General features: G+C 48.2%; 1 protein-coding gene and 1 non-coding gene across 2 annotated transcripts in view; both read right to left on the bottom strand.

The window, feature by feature from the left end:
- Positions 1-9531, bottom strand: part of LOC144123248 (uncharacterized) — a 65442-nt gene extending 55911 nt beyond the window's left edge. Inside the window, exon 1 of the mRNA XM_077656108.1 lies at positions 9063-9531. The gene's annotated coding sequence lies outside the window, so the exon portion shown is untranslated. The remainder of the gene's footprint in view (positions 1-9062) is intronic.
- Positions 9532-21878: 12347 nt separating this feature from the next.
- LOC144126452 (U1 spliceosomal RNA) lies at positions 21879-22039 on the bottom strand. Its single transcript, XR_013313499.1, has one exon. It is a non-coding gene; the product is annotated as a U1 spliceosomal RNA (small nuclear RNA).
- Between the last annotated feature and the right edge of the window lie 1459 nt (positions 22040-23498).

Raw genomic sequence — 23498 nt, 5'->3', positions numbered from 1 at the left:
CTGCTATGTCCATGCTACCATTGGTTAAAAAAAAACTGTTCTTGAAATAAATAAAAATGCATTGAAAGTAGCGCCCATGTTGTCTACTCCGTGTCTTCAAGCGCTGCAAGTTTGATCAGTGTTTGTCTTGCGCTGTGGCCATGTGCCCCTCATTGTAAGCTGTTCTTCACGAATGTATTTATAACCCTTTAATAAGTATTTGTATTACTTCCTGTTGCACTATAGACACCTAATTTTTGGGTGCGCATTTTCTTGTTTGTAATGATGTCCAAGGCATCAGTGCACATGTACTGCAACGTGACATTCACCTACGACTGATAAATAATTTAAAAAATTACCTGGGGTTCAAACCGGCTGAACCTAGTGAGACGAGCGAAAGCTCTGTTAAGCATGGTTAGACATGGCATAACTGATTAAACTTTTTTGCATATCAATGATTTGGCTCGGACGGAAACGATACATCGCCGAAGCACTGTAGTTCCGGCGCGTTGCTCATCCATGGCTTTGTGTCAAGGTAAGCACCCGCCACATGCTTTTTAAAGGAAACGGCGCGTCACGCGATTTCCGGCAGTTGCGAGAGTGCGGTCGTCTCCGCCTATGCGCACCTGTGGCGAGGCGCAGCGAGTAACGTCGTTCGATAGTTTCAAGGTTAGCGATACCCGTCGACTCAATTCGCGCAGCTGTGGCGAGGCTTGGCGAGTCACGTTGCATGACGTCAGAGCCAAGCCTCCGCTCCTCCTGGTTTGAAGGTCAAATTCCATAGCCGCATGACCTTCAGCTTTGTACGGGAGGAGCACAGCTTTCGCTCTAAAATCAACTCTCTGTCTCTCGTGCTGCCGAGTCCAGGTATCTAGGGCAAAAATTTTGAAAATTGGAAAGTTGCAGACACTGTTACGGAAATATTGAAGGTAATGGTCCAATCTTCTGACGTGTGGCAAAATGTTTCTATTGAAGTGTTTCCATCGATCCTATCGAACAGTTAAGACGGCCATAGAAAACCAATAGCGAATCTTTTTGACGACAGCAAAAACGTGAATACAAAAAATACAAAACTGCCGTCGGGTGATCTGCGGATATATTGATTGTTATAGTGAAATGTTAATTATATGAAAAAATGGCGTTCATAAATGGTTTTCCGCTCAAAAACGGTTTTGTCCAGAATTGCTGGGTATGTGGTAGCTCAGACATCAAAGCTGCGTATTGGACACATTTAAGGAATAAAAATATCCTATATATTCGCTGCTTCATCGTTTTGATTTGCTAAAACGCTAAAGCCAACCTACTTCAATAGCTAAAATGAAAACAAACGAGGAAGCAGAAATTATACTGCAGTTTTTGCATGCATCGTGTGACCTAAACGCAGCTGTGATGCCACACAGCTTTCGAAACAGCATGAGGGAAAATTTCGCTTATAAGTTATTAAACGGTCGTAAGGGATAACCACGCGTGGCGATCAATGTACCGTAATATGTTACGTATAACTGCAAAGAAGAAAATATTTCACCAAAATTAGGTGTCTACACTCCTTCAAGTCGCCGTCGCTAATATACTACAGCATGAGTAAAAACGTAGTGCACCTTCTAACAAATGAGGCACTTTTGAAACTATTTTTTCGGCGCCTGAACACCTCCGAATATTATTAGTGGGTTTTGAGGAAAAAAAGTAACTGTCTCACTTGTAGGTGGACATCTTAACCGCATCGTCAGGCAAAGGAGGAAGTTTGAAGACGTAAGCTTAACACGCACAAAGAAAAATACGACACTGGACGCACGCCCTTCCTGTGTCCCCCTGTGTCACGGCACGAGTCCTCTTTTTCTCTGTGTGTTCACAAAGTTTGAGCCTACAAATTGCATCGTGAACAGCCTCCAATTACCGCGACTTTTTATCCGGAAAGAAGGAAGCCGGGATTGAAAGAAGAAAGAGGAAGAGGTGCCTTAATGGAGGGCGCCGCAATAATTTCGACCACGCGAGTTCGAATTCGAGTTCGAACCCGGGTCCTTAGATTATGGGTCCGCTGTAACTGTTATCGTATAAGTTAGAGGAAGGTCCCCTCAAAGATATGGACACTAAGTTCTAAAGCTGCTAACAGCGGCATCTTACTCGACACCTCGAAGTGGTTGGTGCCGCCAAACGGTGGAACCTAACTGAGCTTCGTATTAGGCTTGTAAGCTGCGCAGTGATTTGGTTCTTGATTGAGAATCCCAATAACTTGCCCTTCCAGTGACCCGTACATCTGCCACGGTGAATCAGTGGTTAGGCGCTCGGCTACTGAGCCGGAGTTCCCGGGTTCGAACCCAGCCTAGGCGGTGGTGGTGAAGAGCATTTGGCTATTTTTAGAGAGAGGTGCTCGGGGAGATGCCCCTAGTGGGCCTCGCCCCCTTACAATACAAGGCGTATTCCCTCATTCCGAGATCCCGTTGGTCTTGACCACCACGCAGGTCCGCCGAACCAGGGCCCGTTGGGCCGATAGTTCCTGGCAGCCGAGTAGGGCCGCCTCCCAGTCCTCTCGGGTAGGGGAAGGGGTGACCGGGGGAGAGAAGGATTTTGCCTGCATGCCCAAACCATGGGAGAGGTGCCTGCCACCTCCCCACAGAATGAGCAGCGGCCGTCAAAAGAAGAGTCAAAGTGCTTGAGAACCACCGGACACAGCATGGTGTTTGTAAAGGGCCTAAGGAGAGTTCATTCGCCATTTTTACCCAGTCCGTTCATAGGAACCAGGTAGCGCCGTTTCTCGGCATGATAGTGCTCAGTAATATCTTGAAATCAAAGAGGACTGTGATATCGGTCTCATATATCGGCGGACACCTAAACCGCGCCGTAAGGGAAGGAATAAAGTAGGGAGTGAAAGAATAAAGGAAGAAAGAGGTGCCGTAGTGGAGGGCTCCGGAATAATTGCGACCACGTGGGGATGCGTTGAGCTGAGCGCTACGACCGAGAGGCCGTCCACCTGTTTTCCTTCGTGTATGACTGCAGCCGTGTGCCATTTCCTCCTGGAGTGGTAGGGGCCTGCAATGTCGACGTAGAGGGCGTGTTTGTTTGAGCCATAGTGGCGGTGCAGGGTATACGCCCGCGGGCCACTATGGTCCTCCTTGTTCATCTTAGTCGGAAGGGGTCGAACGTAGAGGGCGCGTCTTCACAGTTCGGGCACTCGAACCCGTTCCATCGTATGGTTGTCGTGGTTGATATGTAACCGGTCCAAAAGGCGGCGACCGGACACGGCCTGGGCGAGACGCGTGTATTGATTAAAGAGATGTGCATTGAAAAGTTCCCGATAGGTGTTCACCACCCCCAACGCGAGGAATCATGCGTTGAAAGTATAGATCGGGAGGTCGAGGAATAATAATGATAATAACTGGTTTTTGGGGAAGGAAATGATGCAGTATCTGTCTCATATATCGTTGGACTCCGGATAAGTAGCCAAGCGCCCTAACCACTGAGCCACCGCGGCGGGTAAGGGAGGTCGAGGAAAAAAATTGAAAATTGGTTTTGGGGGAAAGGAAATGGCGCAGTATCTGTCTCACATATCCGCGGACACCCGAACAGCGCCGTAAGGGAAGGGATAAAGGAGGGAGTGAAAGAAGAAAGAGGTGCCGTTGTCGAGGGCTCCGGAAATATTTCGACCACCTGGGGATCTTTAACGTGCACTGACATCGCACAGCACACGGGCGCCTTAGCGTTTCGCTTCCATCGAAACGCAGCCGCCAAGGTCGGGTTCGAACCCGGGAACTTCGGATCAGTAGCCGAGCGGCCTAACCAGCGAATCACCGCAGCGGGTCGGGACGTCCAGGGCAGTCTTGAAAATTTTGCGAAGGTAGGGAGTAGAGTACAGTACTCGACTAGTTACAAAGACATGGGCGAGGCGCACCACATCCTTACTTAGCAATCCTCCTCGCTTGTTGGAAACGCGGCGAACAATTCGGCCCACCTGGTCACCGGCTTTGCGGAGTTTGGCAAGGGTCCTGTCTGCCTTGCTAAGGCGCCAGTGTGCTGTGCGATGTCAGTGCACGTTAAAGATCCCCAGGTGGTCGAAATTATTCCGGAGCCCTCCACTACGGCACCTATTCTTCCTTTCTTCTTTCACTCCCTCCTTTATCCCTTCCCTTACGGCGCGGTTCAGGTGTCCAAAGATATATGAGACAGATACTGCGCCATTTCCTTTCCCCAAAAAAAACCAATTATAATTATTATGTCTGGCTTGCGTTGCGGATTAATGAAGAGACCGAGTATTCGAAGCTCCCGCGCTTCATGGATGGGGCCGCTGGCGAGAGGAAGATGAAACTGACAATGAAAATTGGTTTTCGAGGAAAGGAAATGGCGCAGTATCTGTCTCACATATCTGCGAACACCTGAACTTCGCCGTAAAGGAAGGGATAAAGGAGGGACCAAGAGAAGAAAGGAAGAAATTGGTGCCTTAGTGGAGGGCTCCAGTATAATATCGACCACCTGGGGATCTTTAACGTGCACTGACATCGTACCCGCCGCGGTGGCTCAGTGGTTAGGGCGCTCGACTACTGATCCGGATGGATGGATGGAAAACTTTATTAAGCAAGCGAGTTTGGACCGTGCAAGGTCTCAGGGCCACCGCACAGCCCTCACATTACGCGCATGTGTCCAGGCCACGTAGGGCCATGGCTCCGGAGTTCCCGGGTTCGAACCCGACCGTGGCGGCAGCGTTTTTATGGAGGCAAAACGCTAAGGCGCCCGTGTGCTGTGCGATGTCAGTGCACGCTAAAGATCCCCAGGTGGTCGAAATTATTCCGGAGCCCTCCACTACGGCCCCTCTTTCTTCCTTTCTTCTTTCACTCTCTCTTTTATCCCTTCCCTTACGGCGCGGTTCAGGTGTCCGCCGATATATGAGACAGATACTGTGCCATTTCCTTTCCCCCAAGACCAATTATTTATCACTGACATCGCACAGCGCACGCGCACCTTAGCGTTTCGCCTCCATCGAAACGCGGCTGCCACGGTCGGGTTCGAACCTGGTTACTCCGGATCAGTAGCCAAGAGCCTTAATCACAAAGCTACCGGGGCGGGTTGAAATATCAACGGAGATTCTGAATATCGGAGAATGTCAAATATGCACAAATTCAGACTTGGACGCGGAGAGCACTGGAGGCCTCAGTACGTAGCATAGTGGTCTACTATGCTCGCCGCTGCTTGCAGGCATTCCTGCATCTCTCCTGTTTCGCGTAGTGGCCCAGATGGTGATGTCGTCGGCGTACAGCGCATGCTGAACACCGCCGACACCCGCCAGCTGTACCGGGAGGTGCATCATGGCAATATTAAAGAGAAGCGGGGACAACACAGCGCCTTGTGGTGTGCCCCGCGTTCCCATCTCGAACGGGCCGTACTCGGTCTCTTGTATGCATGTATAGGTCAAGCGGTCTGTTAGGAAATGTTTGGTGTAGTTGAATGTGCGAGGACCACAGTTGGTCTGGCTAAGATACTTTAGTATGACGCCATGTTTAATAATGTCAGACGCACCCTTGAAATCGAGTGCTAGGACTATCTTGTCATCGGCCCTGGTGGCCGCGTTTTGATGGAGGCGAAACGCAAAGGTGCCCGTGTGCTGAGCATTGTTAGGGCACCTTAAAGATCACCTGGCGGTCGAAATTATTGCGGAGCCCTCCACTACGGCACATATTTCTCTCTTCTTTCCCTTCCACCATCATTTCTTCTCTTACGGCGCGGTTCGGGTGTCCACTGAGGTATGAGGCGATTAGTGCGCCATTTCCTCTCTCAAAAACCAATTTTCACTCTTTCCCCTCTGCAGGTACTAATAAAATAAAAAGTTAAATTTTTTTCTTTAGGGGGAGAGGAAATGGCGCAGTATCTGTCTCACATCTCGGCTGACACCTGAACCGCGCCGTAAGGGAAGGGAGGAAGGTGGAAGTGAACGAAGAAAGGGAGAAAGAGGTGCAGTGGTGGAGGGCTTCGGGAAATAATTTCGGCCAATTGGGGATCGAAATTATTTATGAGACAGATATTGCGCCATTTCCTTTCCCCGAAAACCAATTATTATTATTATTATTATTAATATTATTATTATTATTATTATTATTATTATTATTATTATTATTATTATTATTATTATTATTATTATTATTATTATTATTATTATTATTATTATTATTATTATTATTATTATTATTATTATTATTATTATTATTAGGAATCGAACCAAGGCCTTTGGAATTTGAGGCGGAGACGTTGCCACTCCGCTATGACGGCTCTGTTTGGTGATCTCTAACGAGCACTAACATCGCACAGCAGACGGGTGTCTTTGCGTTTCACCTCCATTGAAAGGCGTGAGGGAAGGGATGTAGGAGGTAGTGAAAGAATGAACAAAGGAGCACCCAGTACATTTTTTTGTGGTTTTTTTGGGGGGAAAGGAAATGGCTCAGTATCTGTCTCATATATCGTTGGACACCTGAACCGCGCCGTGAGGGAAGGTGGTAAAGGAGGGGAGTGAAAGAAGAAAGGAAGAACCTAGTACATGGCGCCGGATCAATTTTAAATATACCTCTCAGCTTGCTCCGACATCTCGCAGCACCCGGGCGCCTTAGAAACACTAAAGTGGGGGCTCTAAAAAAATCGCAGATAGGAAGGGACAGAGTTTGCGATGTCACACCAATAGCTATTTAGTGGGTATTCAACCATCCCTAGGTTCAATAAGTACTTCTTCAGCCGCTTCTTTTTAACCTCTTCTTCTTCAACTCTGGGTTGAAGAAGTACTTCTTCAACATAGTGGTGAAAAAAACTCAAGTTCTTTTTTCTGCAGGCAGATCAAATGACAAAGCTTTTCCTCCCTAAGTCTTTCGCACGAAGCTGAGCAGTAGCTAATTAACCGAATGAGCAGCTATCGTTATTGTGGAGGTAGAGCAATGAATATTTGTTCCATTTAACGAAACACGATATTTCCTTCAAATAGGCACTGCAGCTACAAACGTATCTCCAGAAGAAGCAATAAGAAAGAATATTTCCAAACACAAAGAAAGAAAATCGCAATGCATCCTTTCTTCACTTATTAACACGCTAATTTGTCGCATGACAAACTTCGTGTTTCGATGCGTGAGCGTCTTCAGGAACTTTCTTATTGTGCGCTCTTGAGATGCATGAGAAAGAATATTATTCGCTATTCGAAATACTCATCTTGAGCTACGTGGTGTTTCATGCGCGCCACTAACTTTAAAAAAAATCCTAAATTTAAAAATCGTTCCTCCTTTTTTCCAACACTGGATCGAGGCCATTTCTGGTTTCTTTCGGGTACATGCACTTCCCGAAGGATTTTTTTTTATACTGTAGGCCTACTTTCTAACAACACTGCGCAGTGAGCATTGCCAAAAGCAACAGCGCTGAAGGCAAAGATATAGTATATGCGCTAACGAAGCGTATGGCGTTTCCTGCACGCAGCGGAGCCCGATTTATCCTTAACGTGATCGCGACGCTGGACAAAGCAGAATTACTTAACAGCCGCCGTTCTGGCTCAGTGGTTAAGCTGCTTTGCTCTTGACCCGAAAGAAGCGGGTCCGATCCCGGCTGCGGCGGTCGCATTTCGATGGAGGTGAAATGCTAAAGGCCCGTGCACTTTGTGATGTCGCCCGTGTACTTTGTGATGTCAGTTCACGTTGACAAATCCCAGACGGTCAAACTTATCCGGAGCCCTCCTCTACGGCGTCCCTCATAGCCTGAGTCGCTTTGGGACGTTAAACTCCCATATACCGAACTAAGCAAACTAAGGTGTGTAGCTGCTTAAACATACCCCGCTTGAAATTGACCATGCCTGAAGATATGCTCCGTTTTAGATTCAGTTCATGAGACCGGGACACGCTTGTCGAAAATTAACTCCGATGCCGTGGCAAATGCGCTTTTCCTCCATTTTTTTCAATATTTGTATCCTTATTTTAGGTGCAGCTCGAACTGAAACGCTAAATACTACTTACCTGACATCCCACTTTCAGCCAGCATTTCGGCAGAATTTTTTTTTCCTACCTCCCTACCATTTAAATAATTCCTTTGAGGCAGCTAATGAACACTATGTAGGTAGTGAAATCAGAGACCTGAATACAGTAGTAACATTGCGTCAGCTACCGATGAGGACTGCTGCGATGATTCAGTCACTGCTACTGCGGACCACAAGGTCGGGAGTTCGAATCCAGGTCCCAGTGGCCACATTCCGACAAGTGCGTAATCTAAAAGGTCCCTGTTCTATGCAGTGTCAGTGCACGTTATTGTGAACACCAGAAGATAAAAATAATGCACAGACTCTACTATGATGTATCTGATAGCCGGCGTGCACGTATCAACTTTATAATTTACCGCGCAATAATATTGTCTCCGCGGAAAATTGCAATTATTCCACGTTGCCACACGCGCCTTAATAAGACCGCGCCCTTCGTCGACTTTTCGGGCTTTTCAGAATTGCTGTAGCGAAATAAAGAACTGGAAAGAAGGAAGCAACGACCTAGAATTGCGGCTCAGCTCATATCGCCTGTATAATTTTCAAGGTTGTTTCTCTCGCCTATTTCTTAAGGATTCCTTGCGCATAAAACGAAGTGAACCTGACTCCGCATTTGGTAGAAACTTATTCCTGATTTAACCTCCTCTCCATTAACCATCAGTATTTGGAGCAGGTTATGACATGGCTGATAACTTGCAGGCAATGCCAATCAACAGCTTTGCAATAGAAACATGCCCTGAAAAATGGAAACTAGGCTGATGAATAAATGGTTACGAAACAACGCAGTTCTCCCACGTCGCAATTTCATGGCCTATCCCGACCTCACCGGATTTCCTTCCATTCATTGGCAGCAGTTGTACGCAGTATAACTGATCGTTCGTACGCAGCAGAGTTGCTCGCATATTAAGTTACAAATTAGACCTTCAGGGGGCCCAGCAATGGGATAACGCAGATCATGCTTCCAGAGTTCCGAGTGAGCCTCTTTTTGAGAGGCATGCAGCACGGGCGTAGCCACCGCGGATAATTCGCTAACGGGACGCCAAAAATTTCGCCAGCAGAGAAGAGAAAGTCGTTCGTAGCTGAAAGAATAGAGCGCACTCACTTGAATCAAGGCCACCCTTTCAACGAGGGCAGCCTTTGAGTCCGGCCACGCTATCGGCTCACGACAAGGCACTCGCTCCAGTGCCGACTTCTTTTCTTGAGCTCATAGTCCAGTGCAACTCAGGTCAGTGCCACGGAGCCTTTCAGTGCCAAGCCACAGCACCACAGGGAGTCTTTACACAAAGTGAATCCTACACCGCAGCGAAAGTCACTGACAGTGTAAAGAGCAACAAGACTGATGATAAAGTATAAAAGAAAAGAAAAAAAGCTCTCAGACTCGAGCTATAGCGAAGGATCCATCAGTTACGTCTGCTACGATTTTCCTGTCACCGTGCGAACGCACCCGTACTAGTACTACCACGTACTATAACACGCACGACGCTTCGGCAAACACGTGGCACTACCGGCGAGAGGCCCGAGTCCGGCAACTGAGGCACGCGGTTAGAAGTGTCGGCGCCTCCGTCCCGAATGAGCCGTTTCGCGGGAAGCGCTCCCGTTTTTAAACTGATTACTCGAAAGGGAGGCTCCTCGCGGTGTCGGGACAGCCTGGATGCTCCTGGGGAAAAGAAAAGGGAGGAGGAGGGAAGAAAATGGGGAAGGCGGAGGCGCTCGGCGGCGCATGCGCGGTGCGGCGCAGCGGGCGGTGCGGACCATGTGCGCGCGCGCGCGCGAACGCCCTCTCCGCGGCGGGTCGCAGCTCCCGACACGGGGCAGTCGGTCGCTCGTGGGAATGGCAGCGGCAACGGCATGCCGAGTGGGAAGGGGACCGGGAGCGTAGGGAATCTGTGATGCGGTGAAAGAGGAGGAGGGGGAAGGAATGGAACGAAGTTGAGGTGGGGGGTGGAGGGAGCGCTGTCGGCTCCCGGCGGGTTCCTCCGGAAGCTCTTCGCGAATTAATCCGCAAACGATTACGGACGCGCTCCCAATAGATGCCTCGCCGAAGCTACTGCTCCCTTCAGCCAGGGGGAGGGCGGGGGGATAATGTAAGGGGAGAGTTGAGTGGTTCGGGATTTGAAATGGTCGCGCGAGACCCGGAATACACAGACGCTCAAGCATGTGCGGGGCTTCTGGGAGTGAAGCGAATAATCTCCCGCTCTGGGAGAGCACAGTGTTGGAAACCGGGCGCTGATTATTTGTTTCTGCGCACTATGCCAAGAAAGGGCGAGAAGAGCTGCGCTGGCCTCACCGGACACGAGAACGTCCCTTTTGCTGGACCGGTGACAATGGGTTCTGTAAGTAAAGTACTTCGAGAGGGTATTTGGCGCTCGCATTTTGCAACTTTCACGTTATTTCTTGTTCTTTTTTCCTGCCTTTTTGTGCTCTCATAAAGGAGCGTTTCGACTAAAGAGCGCTTCGTACGTGTTTCTGGGGAGCGCAACCTGGAAGGAAGCTTTGAGTCCATTGCGTAGGGACTTTGCACCTGTTTATCGGGATATGAACCTCGTTTTCCGCGTAAGCCGCCGTCGGACGAACTGAATGGGGAGTTTTGTCGCTGGCGGCAGTTGCAGTCAGACCTCCTGGGAATCGCTTGCACGTGAAAGCGCACATGATCGAATGTATCCTACAGCACAAGTAAGAAAGAAGATTGGCGTCAAGTCTGTCTGAAACAATAAGAATAATAATAGTAATAATAGTAAAACTACCAACAAGAAGTGAATGAATGAACTCTTATGAGCAACCTGAGTTTGCACCTAGCAAACGAAAGGCGGTCGGCACTCACATGCGCAGCTTTACTGAATGTCGGCAACTAGCATCATCTGTTGACCGCCATTGGAGACCCCGTAGAATATCTGATACGGTTCCCAATTCGGCTTATTTTTGGAAATGTGGCGGAGTGCTTGAAAGTTGCTTCACTTCCGCCACCGGTTGGCCCGGTATTGCACTGCCTCCGGGATCGGCCTGGGTCATTATACCGCGCGCCTTTACTATCCTGTCTTTCTATCCCATCTTTTAACTCTCCTACTATCTTCACGTGGTAGCGATTGTGGCTCGGCTTGAGCCAGTGGGCAGGCCTGTGCACTTTTCCTTCTTCCTGGCAACAACAGACAGACCGACATTAACGAACTCCGCGTAACTTGATGGGCAAATTTTAAACGTAATTTTTAGAAAATTAGATAGTTGCGAGAGATTCTTCGCAAGCATGTTGATTATCGCGACCGACTTTTCCTCTTCACTGCAAAATCTCGCCTATAAAATGTTTCCTGCAATCACACTAACTATTTATGACTGCCATAAAAAATTAATGGGATGTACCGAACATTCGAAATTCCCTCGGTAATATTGAGTGTTCAGCGCCGTCCGGCACGTGGTGTCAGCAGTGCGAACTAGAAGTGTTCGTCCAGATTTCATGGGCTTGCACAGCGATAGAGAAGAATTGATAAGAGAAAAGAGAAGTAATGTGCGAACTGAGATAACGAAACACACTCAGCGTGGATAGAATAGGAAAGCGAAATAATCGAGACCCACTATCAGTGCCACACAAGGCTCCACACACTCAAGGAGCAGAGCCCTTCACCGAATTAGCACCCTCGAATTAACACGACTCATTTTACGCACTGACTAACGATAGGAAAGATTAAGATGGGTTTCTCGACCCAAACGACGGGTTCAGTGGCAATTTTTACGCACCATGGAGCTCCTTAACGAAAAATTAAAAACAAAACAAAATCTACGCTTGTACGCATTGAATGATATACGCTTCGTATGAGGCAAGAGTCCGAAGAAGAGAGAAGTGCAGATTTGTTTCTCAACGAGAGACAAGCCGTTCGCACATTGGGAGGCTGTCAAGCATGTCAGCTCGACGACTACACCGCAGCAAAGAGGTCCTGTTAAGGGAGGCGCCAAATGCAATTCTTCGCCCCGGCAGCCCGACTGTGCGGTCCTTTTAACGCGTTCGCGCTCCTCGCAGACAGCGCCCGTCGCAGCAAAGGCGGCAAGGAAATGTGGCGGAAGCGAACCGAAAACGACCCCAGCATCCCGTCTCATCGCTCTCCTTAATGATCGTCCGCTTACGCCTCATGAACGCCACTTTGATGCCGCACTGGCTGCGTGAGCCCAATCTCCGGCGAAACGTCTCCTTTAGGCCGGCGCACTGATTCCGTTTTTTTTCTCTTCCTTGTCTTTCTTTCCTTCCTTTATTTGCCGCGGCTTCAAACTGTCCGCTTTAAAGCAGAGCTCGTTCATTTTCCCCCTCTCTCTCTTTCACCATCCATCGCGTTCCTTCATTACGGCTGTTTCTTGCCGGCGCCTGCTCTGCCGTCGTCTAATTTTCAACCTGCGCGCTCTCGAAAGAACAACGAGTGCGTGCTGGAACAAAAATTCGAAGCGCTGTCGTCCCACCAGGCCGTGATACGCGCTGGCTCACAACCGATGTCGCGTACGTAGAAAAACTCGCACACGCAGGAGAGGGGGAAAAGGGAGAGAGGCGATTACCGAAAAACTCAGGCGTGCATTGCTTAGCACGGCGAAAGCCGGTAATCGAGTCGCCTCGGTGACTTCACACAAAGAGGCGCCGTTTTATTTTTTGTTCTCTTCGGCGCAGAGCGATGCCGCAGCTTCCTTAAGGTCCCCCCCCCCCTCCCGCCCTCTCCTCTCTCCTTAAAATGAAAAATAAATAATAAACAAAAAGCTGTAAAATAACCAAAAACAATTACAGTAATAAATAAAACAACAATTCATCAAAGTGGAAGCATGTGCTTGTAAAGACAAAACGATGTTTTGTTCGGCCAGGGCGAAACGAAGCAAGGGATAACGAATTTTTTAGGGAGCTTTTTTTTTTTTTGCGGGGGCAACGGGAAGGAAAGAAAACCGGGAGGCGAGACACGGGAGGGGTCCGGCATCCCCATTCCCCCTACCAACTGGAAAGAGAGAGCGTGAAGAATGAGACGTTGAATGGTGACGTTGAAGTGCCGAGTCGGTTCAAGGAGCCGGAAGACGGCCGATGCGATTGTAGCGTATGCGGCATACAGCACTCGCGCGAAGAGACGTTATGGCGCGCTAAGCAAGCGATAAAGACAGTGTTAAGCGGCCCGTTAACACATTATAACGTTTCGTTACTTGCGCTCTGCGCCTTTGTCTCGGCGCGTCCTAATGGCGCGGTTCATAGTTCCTTGAAAAACGGTCCGCCTGAAAGGAGGGAAAGTGGAACACTTTACGACAGACGGGGCCCTGAACTCACATTTGCCCTTTTTCCGCTGCTTCGCTGCTAAGAACAATGACTGATGACTTTTTTCTCTTAGCGCCAGCAGAACAGTCTTTCTCCGACGTAGCCAGAGAAATTAGACGTGAGACGGCTAATTTCTTCAGCTCAGTGAGAATAAGTGAAATGAAGTGCGAGAAATCTGACGAGCCAGTCAGTGAACTCCTTTTCGATGTTCGTATGTCGGCTCGTTTGACTTCCGCTGTGGCAGCGGACACCACCTCAAACACAGGGGCGAAACACGTGCGTGATGCAGGTGCGGTCGAACGTCTATTCGACAACAGAGCAGTGCAGGCGTGTGACTGCTCTGAAATCTCCAGGGGGCGTCAAAATGCAGGAACACACGTGCGAAAGCGACCCGCACGGCTTCTAACAGCCATAGAAAGACTGTATTTGAAATTATCAAATTATTTTCGCACACCCTGAAAAAAGTATATGATTGATAAATAAATACACCACGAATTATTTTTTTCTAGACACAATATAATAGAATTTATTTCATCAGAATGGGGGTACATATGCAAGAAAATATTTAAAGATTTTATTTGAACAAAAAATAAAGCCCAAAAGTAATACAAAGGTAGCAGAACACCTGCAAGAAACTGCCATCAACCAAAAACCATGCTTTAACCTTTTCTTCGACCCGCCGCGGTGGCTCAGTGGTTAGGGCGCTCGACTACTGTTTCTGAGTTCCCCGGTTCGAACCCGGCCGCGGCGGCTGTGTTTTTATGGAGGCAAAACGCTAAGGCGCCGGTGTACTGTGCGATGTCAGCGCACGTTAAAGATCCCCAGGTGGTCGAAATTATTCCGGAGCCCTCCACTACGGCACCTCTCTCTTCCTTTCTTCTTTCACTCCCCCCTTTACCCTTCCCTTACGGCGCGGTTCAGGTGTCCAACGATATATGAAACAGATACTGCGACATTTCCTTTCCCCAAAAAACCAATTATTATTATTAAAGATCCTCAGGTGGTCGAAATTATTCCGGAGCCCTCCACTATGGCACCTACATCTTCCTTTCATGTTTCCCTCAATCCTTTCGGCGCGGTTCAGTTTTCCAACGATATATTAGACAGATACTGCGCCATTTCCTTTCCCCAAAACCTATTATTATTATTATTATTATTATTATTATTATTATTATTATTATTATTAATATTATTATTATTATTAATATTATTATTATTATTATTATTATTATTATTATTATTATTATTATTATTATTATTATTATTATTATTATTATTATTATTATTATTATTATTATTATTCGACAAAGCTCACATCAAAAAGAAGGAAAGATAAAAAAGAAGTGCAAGTGCTCAGGTTATAGCACTGCAAAAGAAAGCGAAACGTAGCTCTTAGATAAAACTTGCAATGGGAGCCAACTCTTTTTGTTGGCTTTTTATAGTGAATTCATGTTGTCTTTCAGATATTGATACCATAATAGGACGGTCACGTCATAGTTTGGTGAACATCTCCGCTCTTAATATGCATCTTTTTTTGGCAACATTGCTTCTTTTACTCGTCGTTCAAACAGATAATGTCTTTTGCATGCACGGAAGAAGAGAAAAACACACAAGCGATTAGACCAGCTCACGTGTCCGATGGTTTTCGTTGCTGCTTTAGCGAGCGGTGTAGGGCAACGCTGCGCGCACAAGGAAGTTTTCGCACCTTGCCCAGCAGCTTGAGATTTAGATCTTTCTATTCTTCGCTATGCATTTTCTCCCCTTCTTTTCTTCTTTCCTTCTTGATCGTCCTTATGATTTCTCTCTCCTTCTTTCTTTCTTTCTTTCTTTCGTGGCCAGGGTTTTTTTTTTCTCTCTTTCATGTCACTGTCAGCAACAGTGTACCTCCACTTCCTCCCCCTACTTCCCTTCTTCTCCCATCGCTCTATTAGTTACGTCACGTTTCTCTCCTCGTTGCTTCGATCGGTGACCTTGGCCGGACTTATACACACTACAGCTCAGGGTGGGTTCCCTATAACAGCTCACGCCGTAAAAAAAAAAAAAAAGTCGCTATTACGATTTGACGTAGCACGCAACTCCGTAGATACTTCGGCTGAACGATTTGACAAAGAAGTAATAGAGACGGTTGTAACACGTTATAAACAGGCATTGAAAAGCAGATTTACTAATAAACACACTTGACATTAAAATACAGATTTTTCAGCATTTGGGGAGAAAAGTTAATGTGATCTTGAACAGGAACAGCACACACAAAACAATATGCTGCAAGGTGTACCGTATGCAGTCAAATGGAATAGTGAATTGAGTCACTGATATCGATATTTTTTTTTAATCAATATTATTTTAGGGTGGCTAGCACATCACTGATAACATGCGTCTGCTATTTATATTTCTTGCTTACTTTATGTGATCCGTGATTGCATTTTGTTTTTCCCTCTTCTCAATATAATGCCTCATGGGGCCCTTAATGGTAATTAAAAAATGAATGGTGATTCCGCAGCCGGTTACACGGAAAATAAGCGCTAACTTGCGTGCGACAGTGATCGAGCCCAGAAAGATGCAGCATGTGTTGGATGACCGTGCGAGTTTCCTGCCTCCCACTGCTGTGCAGCACGGACACTAATTGACTATCAACACAAACAAGCCCTTCAGGGAAGCTTAGCTACGTTTGTTTTGGGAAAGTTAGTGCAATGTATGGGGCACTGGCTATGTTCCAGTGATCCCCTGTTCCATAAGCTGTGTCATCATCCCGCTTTACGTGATCACCTCACCCCCTAGCCAATTTATGTATCCCGCCGCACTGATCATAATCACAAGGTTGATATTGTGTCATGCAACACGAAATGCTTCTCGCAGTCATTCCTGGTGCGAACCTCACGTGAATTAAACCACCTTCCCGCAGAAGTTGCTGGCATTGTAAATTATAAGCAGTTCCCCGTAGCAATAGCTAGCATTGTATATTCATATGCTATTTAAACATTCTTGTAACCAACTGTATTTTCTCTGTGTTTTTGCATATTTACCACTCCCCCTCTATAATGCCACTGGCCCTGAGGGGTAATTTAAATAAGTAAATAAATAAATAACTATACGGCTATGTTCACGAGGTGCTCACGTGATCGCGCCTTGATGGAGTGCTGGTCCAGTCGCCCTCTGCCCGTCCGCCTCTCCGAGTCACACTTGTCTGCAAGGGCACTTTTTGACGACGACGACCGGCACATTTCACCCGTTAACCTTTTAATCAAAAGCTATCACTATAATAAATCATGATGGTGATGATGTGTACATGATAAACCTCTGGCAGAAAGCTCTAGCATATAGTTACACTACCGCTGCCACCATATGCGCATGCGCTATAGGCGAATCGCGATTGCTGTAAATGAACTTCATGCTAACAGCAGTGGCTAAGTGGCAGTGGCGTTCGGCTGCTGAACCTAAAGACGCGGAATCGAATCTTAGCAATGGCAGCCAAATTTCAACGAAGGCGAAAGACCAACACGGTCATGTACTGCGCGACGTCACTGCACATTAAGTAATCCCGGGTGGTCGAGATTAATCCGGAACCTCTCCACTACGGCGTCTCTCACAGCCACCATATGCAGCTTAAAGTCGTTAAACCCTCCATACTATAACCTTACCTATCTATCAGATCGCTTTAGTTTAGCTCTACCGTATATCACTTCCGATGCCGGCACACTACTGGGCGCGAGCTTGGCACATATTCCATGCGCATGGGCCCATGGCAGAACTTTCTAGCTTGTCGTTACCAGTCTGCTAATAGCGTTACCGTGCCGGGAGCACACTGCGCATGCAATCAGTGCACATGCACACCAAGCGCCACAACCTATTGCAGACCAACAGCCATCTGCACGCCAGAAAGCAAAAGTGCCACACTTTCTTTTGTTCTTTAAGTACATGACAGCGGGAGAAAAAGCCCGGCAACTGTAAATCGCTGCACGAAAAGCTAGGGAAACATGACACTAAAGCAAACCAACGAAAGGCACATTGCACACGCAAGAAGAGCTTTATTATTATTATTTTTTTGTCGGAGCCCAAGCGGCCCTTGCCTTGACCGGCATTCACCATCTTCGCCGGCCTGTCCTCGTTGATTTCGTAAACAAATATGTGAATATGTTAAGCAAGCAAGCTTTTTTTTTTGTGCACGGTGCCTTTAGTTGGTCACCATGAGTGTCATGTCTTTCTAGTCTTTCGTTCAGCGATTAGCAACAATCATGGAAATACAGCAATCAGTCCCTATGAAAGCCTTGCTTAATTACAAGAACCTTAGCTACAGAATAATAACGAAGCTCTTGACGACACTGCTAGAACGTGAAAGCTCGAAGTGATGCGATGTACTGTTCTTAAACAATGCATGGGCATCCAGGCCCCATATTGCATTAGAGATACATCGCCGCCTCCAGGCTTTAGAAAAACTCATCGGTCAAGTTCAATATGATGTTATCAAACCAGAGGCCTCGCTCCTGTACCTTCTTATCAATGCGAGCGATGAAGCAGGGACCGAAATTTCAGCCCTTGCTGCAGCATCTGCTGTTAGTCTAGCAAGTAAATTGCGCAGCCATGGTCTATTCTTTGTTCACATTGTTTTTATTTTTATAAAGTCGCCCTCTCGCTTCGCAGTATGCCTGCCGATTTCGGTCTTACATTCTTTGTGGAAGATTGTGCTCGGGCCCTGCATTGTGCATGGCTTCAGTTCCCGCTACCACGTCGGGAAAAGGCAAACACGAAAGGCAACTGCGCTAAACGGAAGGACACGTTTCGCACCCTGCACGGAGGAGACGCCGTCGACAGCGCCGACAAGCGGGAACTCCGCGCTGAAGTTCAGCACACCCAGTGTCGTCGGGAGGGCATTGAAGCGACGACCGCGGCTCAACAGGTTGCGTCACGGCCCCGCATTACCCAGATTGAACTCGCTCCAACCACGTAGTCATACTTGCTGCCATCAGCATCTCCCCGCATTTCTCCTCTTTCTTCGCTGCTGTGAACGCTTGCACTTGCTTACTTTCATTCTTCTCGGCTTTCTTTTTGTAAGACTCTGGGAAGACTTTCCGTTGGCGACGAGCGACTACCCTCCAAGTGCCGCGATCCTCGGCTAGAAGTTTGGTAACACAAACGTAAGGAGACGCAAGAGGAGAACGCTCTATATATACATGCGTCTCGAACTTGGGCTAAAGTAAAGGTTTAGTTTAGCTTAGCTTTCTGTGTGTACGCCTCGAATACGTAAATTAGTTGCTTTTTGGGAAAGAAACGGCACAATATCTCTCACATTACTCGGCGGACACCTGAACCGCGCCGCAAGGGAAAGAATAAAGGAAGGACTAAGAAAGGAAGAAAGAGGTGCCGTAGTGGAGGGCTCCGGAATAATTTCGACCACCTGGGGATCTTTATCGTGCACTTACGCTGCACGGCACACGGGCGCCTTTGCGTTTCGCCTCCATCGAGACGCTGCTGCCGCAGTCGGGTTCGAACCCGGGTATTCCTGATCAGTATCCGAGCGCCCTAACCACGACATAGGACCTCGAACCCGGAAGCTGGAGTCTTCTGTTTTAGAGCGAAAGCATTACTTGACTAGCAATCCTGAAAAAAGCGATGTTGGTCTCAAGCCTCTCAGATGCCTACAGAAATAAAATAAATATTGCCCCAACTGGGTTTCGTACCCGCGGCGGCGAGAACAGATCAGCTCCGCTGGCCACTCCACGAGAGCACTAAGCTACCGCCGCAGCCGATAAAGCCTCGCGTTGTTGTTGTTGTTGGTGGTGGTGGTGGCGGTGTTTTGTCGTTACTTCAGAAGCGACGGAACGTGTAAACTGCCACATTCTCGCGTTATGCATTGCACATCGTCCTCTTCATCAACTTCCATCTGTACGGAAAAGTCATAAAATGAAAGTAAGCGCACATAACTGGCTCCTTGGGTCCGCGGACGCCTCAATCGTGCTTTGAGCTACGTGGTGGTGACGGAGAGATGTGCGCTGCTTGCGTTTGCTTAGGCAACGCTTTGACGTAAACGCAGAACTGGAGCAACAGGCGAGCACGCTAACCACTCCGCCACGCCAGCTGGATGTGTATATTACCTCTCCCCCTATCCTCTCTCCCTGTTCCCTCACCTCTTTCATTTCATCTCTCCGTTCTGCCTGATATGCTTTATTTCCGCTGCCCCAGCTCAGGTGCTTCAGTATCGATGGCAGATGCCGGGGCTAGCAAAAATCTTTTCCTTCCTTTTTATTATTATTTTAATGAAAACGCTTGCTACTACTACAACAGGCGGCTGGTGGTCTATGGGTTCGTTGGTGTTGGTGTTGGCAACGTGATCAGGATGGGGGGATGGACGGTGGCTTCCTACTCTTACGCGGCTGGTATCTGGGGGCTCTCACACATGTGGTGGGGGCTCTTTGTCACCGGGGGTTTCTGTCACCGTCGTCGTCGTCGTCGTCGCCGTCGTCGCCCGTGTGCTGAGCGATGTCAGTGCACGTTTAAGATCCCCAGGTGGTCGAAATTATTCCCGAGCCCTCCACTACGGCACCTCTTCTTCCTTTCTTCTTTCACTCTCTCCCTTACCCCTTCTCTAACGGCGCAGTTCGGGTGTCCAACGATATATGAGACAGATACTGCGCCATTTCCTTTCCCCAAAAAACAATTATTATTATTATTATTATTATTTTAGATAACGCGGTTGTTGCGACGCGCGTCCTTTCTTTCAATCTTTCCTCATATCGTTCCTCATAAGGTAAGACAAATAGCTGCCTCCCTGGGGTCAGTAGACACCTCAATCACCCTTTCAGGTACGTGGCGATGACGTCCGTGCGCCTGCAAAAAAAAAAACCGCAAGCAATTTTTTTCTATTTTTTTTCTATCACAGGGCTACACAAAGAATACGCGGTGTTTCACCTAAGACTTTACACAGTTTTTAAAAACAGGCTCTTTGGCGCTCGTCTACTGAGCCGAAGTACCCGGGTTCGAACCTGACCGCGGCGGCCCCGTTTCGATGGAGGCGAAACGCAAAAGGCGCCCGTGTGCTATGCGATGTCAGTGCACGTTAAGATCCCGAAGTGGTCGAAATTATTCCGGAGCCCTCCACTACGGCACCTCTTTCTTCCTTCTTTCACTCCCTCCTTTATCCCTTCCCTTACGGCGCAGTTCGGGCGCCCACCGAGATCAGTGAGACAGTTACTGCGTCATTTTCTTATAATAATAATAATAATAATTGGTTTTTTTGGGAAAGGAAATGGCGCAGTATGTCTCATATATCGTTGGACACCTGAACCGCGCCGTAAGGGAAGAGATAAAGGAGGGAGTGAAAGAAGAAAGGAAGAATAGGTGCCGTAGTGGAGGGCTCCGGAATAATTTCGACCACCTGGGGATCTTTAACGTGCACTGACATCGCACAGCACACGGGCGCCTTAGCGTTTTTCCTCCATAAAAACGCAGCCGCCGCGGTCGGGTTCGAACCCGGGAACTCCGGATCAGTAGTCGAGCGCCCTAACCACTGAGCCACCGCGGCGGGACGTCATTTTCTTTCCTGAAAACGATTTTTTTGTTTTAGAAGAACGCGTTTTTCGGCAGTGCATTGTCAGGGGTGTAATATATCAGAATACAACTAAGACCCACTGACTGGCAGGCTGGTTAACTAATATTGAATAGCTAACTTGTTAACTATTACAGTTAGCCTCCTTTATTATTGAGGGGCGTGTAGCCCACCGTAAGTAATATCCATATCAGGCTTCTGGAACTTCGAAAACGCGGAATCCCTCAGCGCTGTGGCCCAACAAATTTTGGCAATTTCGACGTGTAACGTGTACCAGAGAGCTTGCTCTGCCTTCGAGCTAAAATAAGGGCTGCGCAGCAATAACACCCCTGTCCGGAGCGCGACAACTGTCGCCATGCTGTGCGACTGGGAAAAGGAGCGCCCTCGAAGGCAGTAAAAAAAAAAAATTAGCAGTGGCTTAGCTCAGCTATGCCAGGATATACATAGCGAGCGGTGCAATTCCCCCCTGGTTACGCATGTTGGTCGCTGTAGAACATTCAGTCAGTCTGATCACGTGGTCGGTCATGTGCCGAGCGTTCACGTCCTCGAAAGGCGGCTCATCCAGCTGGGCCAAAGCGCGACGCTGCAACCGCTCCGCGTCCTTACGTCGCCTCCTGGCTAGGCGCTCTTCTCGCTCCTCAGGCGTTTCCGCTGCTCTCTCGGCGTTGCACCGATCGTTATTCCTTTTCCCGACCGCCAGCTCCCAGGCCACAACCTCAGGATCGGACGAGTTGAGCTCATCATGTTTGCGAAGCCGCTCAACGGCTGCCTTCTCCATGGCAATGGATCTCCGCTACTGCAGCACACCTGTCCCCTTGCGCGTGCGCAGTAAGGAGCACCAGCTCTGACGTCACTCGAAACTGTGGTTAGTGCAGCTCTTGCTAGAAAATTGTGGACCGATTAAGTGTTCGCTTTAAGAGTAGAACACGACATCCTGTTCCCTCCTTCGTGGCCTATGCGTAACGTGCCGATCTAGCAAAATTAAGGCGTAACCTCCGCCTTAAAAGTATGACGTGACATACCAAGTTTGGGTAGCGTGTGCGTCAAGGAACCTAGTGGGTTTGATTTCATGCGACGTATAATAATACATCTTTCTTTTGATTTGTTCATAGAAGGGGCTGGCGCGTACGCCAAACCCCACTACCAAAAATTACATGCTCCAGCCTCCCCAGTTTGGGGAAGTGGCGGGCTTCAGCCGACCGCAGTGCAGTGGCCAGCCTCCACCCGGGGCTCGGCCTGGATGATCACCGAAGTCCCAGCACCAGGTAAGTATGACTGCATACGCAGCCCGCTGGGACCCGGTCAAATGCGTCCGCCAACGTTTCCCCAGTGACAGCAACTGCTTGGTCTAAAAGTGTACTCAAATACCTGGCATGGTACTGCGGAAACAGGACCTACGCAGGTTCTCCATGCATGTTGCGTAAGTCTGAAAACTGAGGTCTTTGGAAACATGCATTTCTTCCAGTAAAGCGCATAATTAATGCGCCCTTCGTGTCTCATTCTACTTGGCTCTCGCAACGACGATCTTGCGCGTGCTGTCCACGCACTCACGCGGCGCATCTGTCATGAATTAGCGATTACCGATCGTGACTTTCTGCGCCAACATCAGCCTGGCCTGCTAACAAAGGCTGAAGGTGGCGTTCGCGTCCTGAATTCTCTCAGGAGGTGGTGTGTATAGGGTGAAAGGTATCAAAACTGCCCGCGGGTTATGACGCTATGGTGGAGAGTTCCGGATTAATTTCGGCCACATGGTGTTATTTTTAGTGTTTTTAGGAAAGGAAGTGGCGCAGTAATTTTCACGCACATCATCCGTGGACACCTGAACCACGTCGTAAGGGAAGGAAAGAAGGTGGGAGTGAAAGAAGAAAGAGAGGAAGAGATGCCGTAGTGGAGGGCTCCAGAATAATTTAGAGCACCTGGTGATGTTTAACGTGCCCTGACATCGAAAAGCGCATGGGCACCTTTTGCATTTCGCCTCCATCGAAACATGGCCGATGGCAGATGCCGGGGCTAGCAAAAATCTTTTCCTTCAGATGCCGGAGCTAGCAAAAATCTTTTCCTTCCTTTTTACTATTATTTTTTTAATAAAACCACTACCACCACCACCACCACCATGGCCGCCGCGGTCGGGTTCGAACCCGGGTACTCCGGCTCCGACGGGCACTGATATCGTACAGCACACAGTGAGAGAAAGAGAAAAACTTTAACACAACGAAGGATTTCGGGTCACGCAAGACCCTGGGTCGCCGCACGACCCCAATGCACTCAAGTGCTTATGTTGCTAAGGTTCATAGCACTAGCGGCCCCCGGCTGGTCGTGTTTGCAATTTGTCTGCATCGAAATGCGGCCGCCGCTGCTAGGTTTAGATACCGCCCCTCTGGGCCCAACAGCCGAACCACGTAATCACTACGAAACTTCACACTAAAAATTTTGTCTCCGGCATTTTTGACTAATTGTTATTAATTCACTTCCTAACCGGAAGAAATGTCGAATTACGAAAGCACGAGTTCATTTCTTGCGCATGTTACCACAGGAACACAATTCCCGGACGATCAGGCACCTAAACCCGCGCAAGAGGCCACATCGGTCCTTTATACATATCATCAAATCACCACATTCTGCAAATTCAACCGTATGACATTGCCACCACCCCACAGTACCTTGTCGCCCTTATCCAGCGCCACATGGTGACAATTACAGACGGGCTGCTTTATTTCCCCTTACCGTCTCTC

Source organism: Amblyomma americanum, chromosome 3 (genome assembly GCF_052857255.1).
Source record: "Amblyomma americanum isolate KBUSLIRL-KWMA chromosome 3, ASM5285725v1, whole genome shotgun sequence".
Taxonomy (NCBI): domain Eukaryota; kingdom Metazoa; phylum Arthropoda; class Arachnida; order Ixodida; family Ixodidae; genus Amblyomma; species Amblyomma americanum.
Note: the sequence above shows the minus strand (reverse complement) of the source record. Positions and strands in the feature narration are given on the sequence as shown.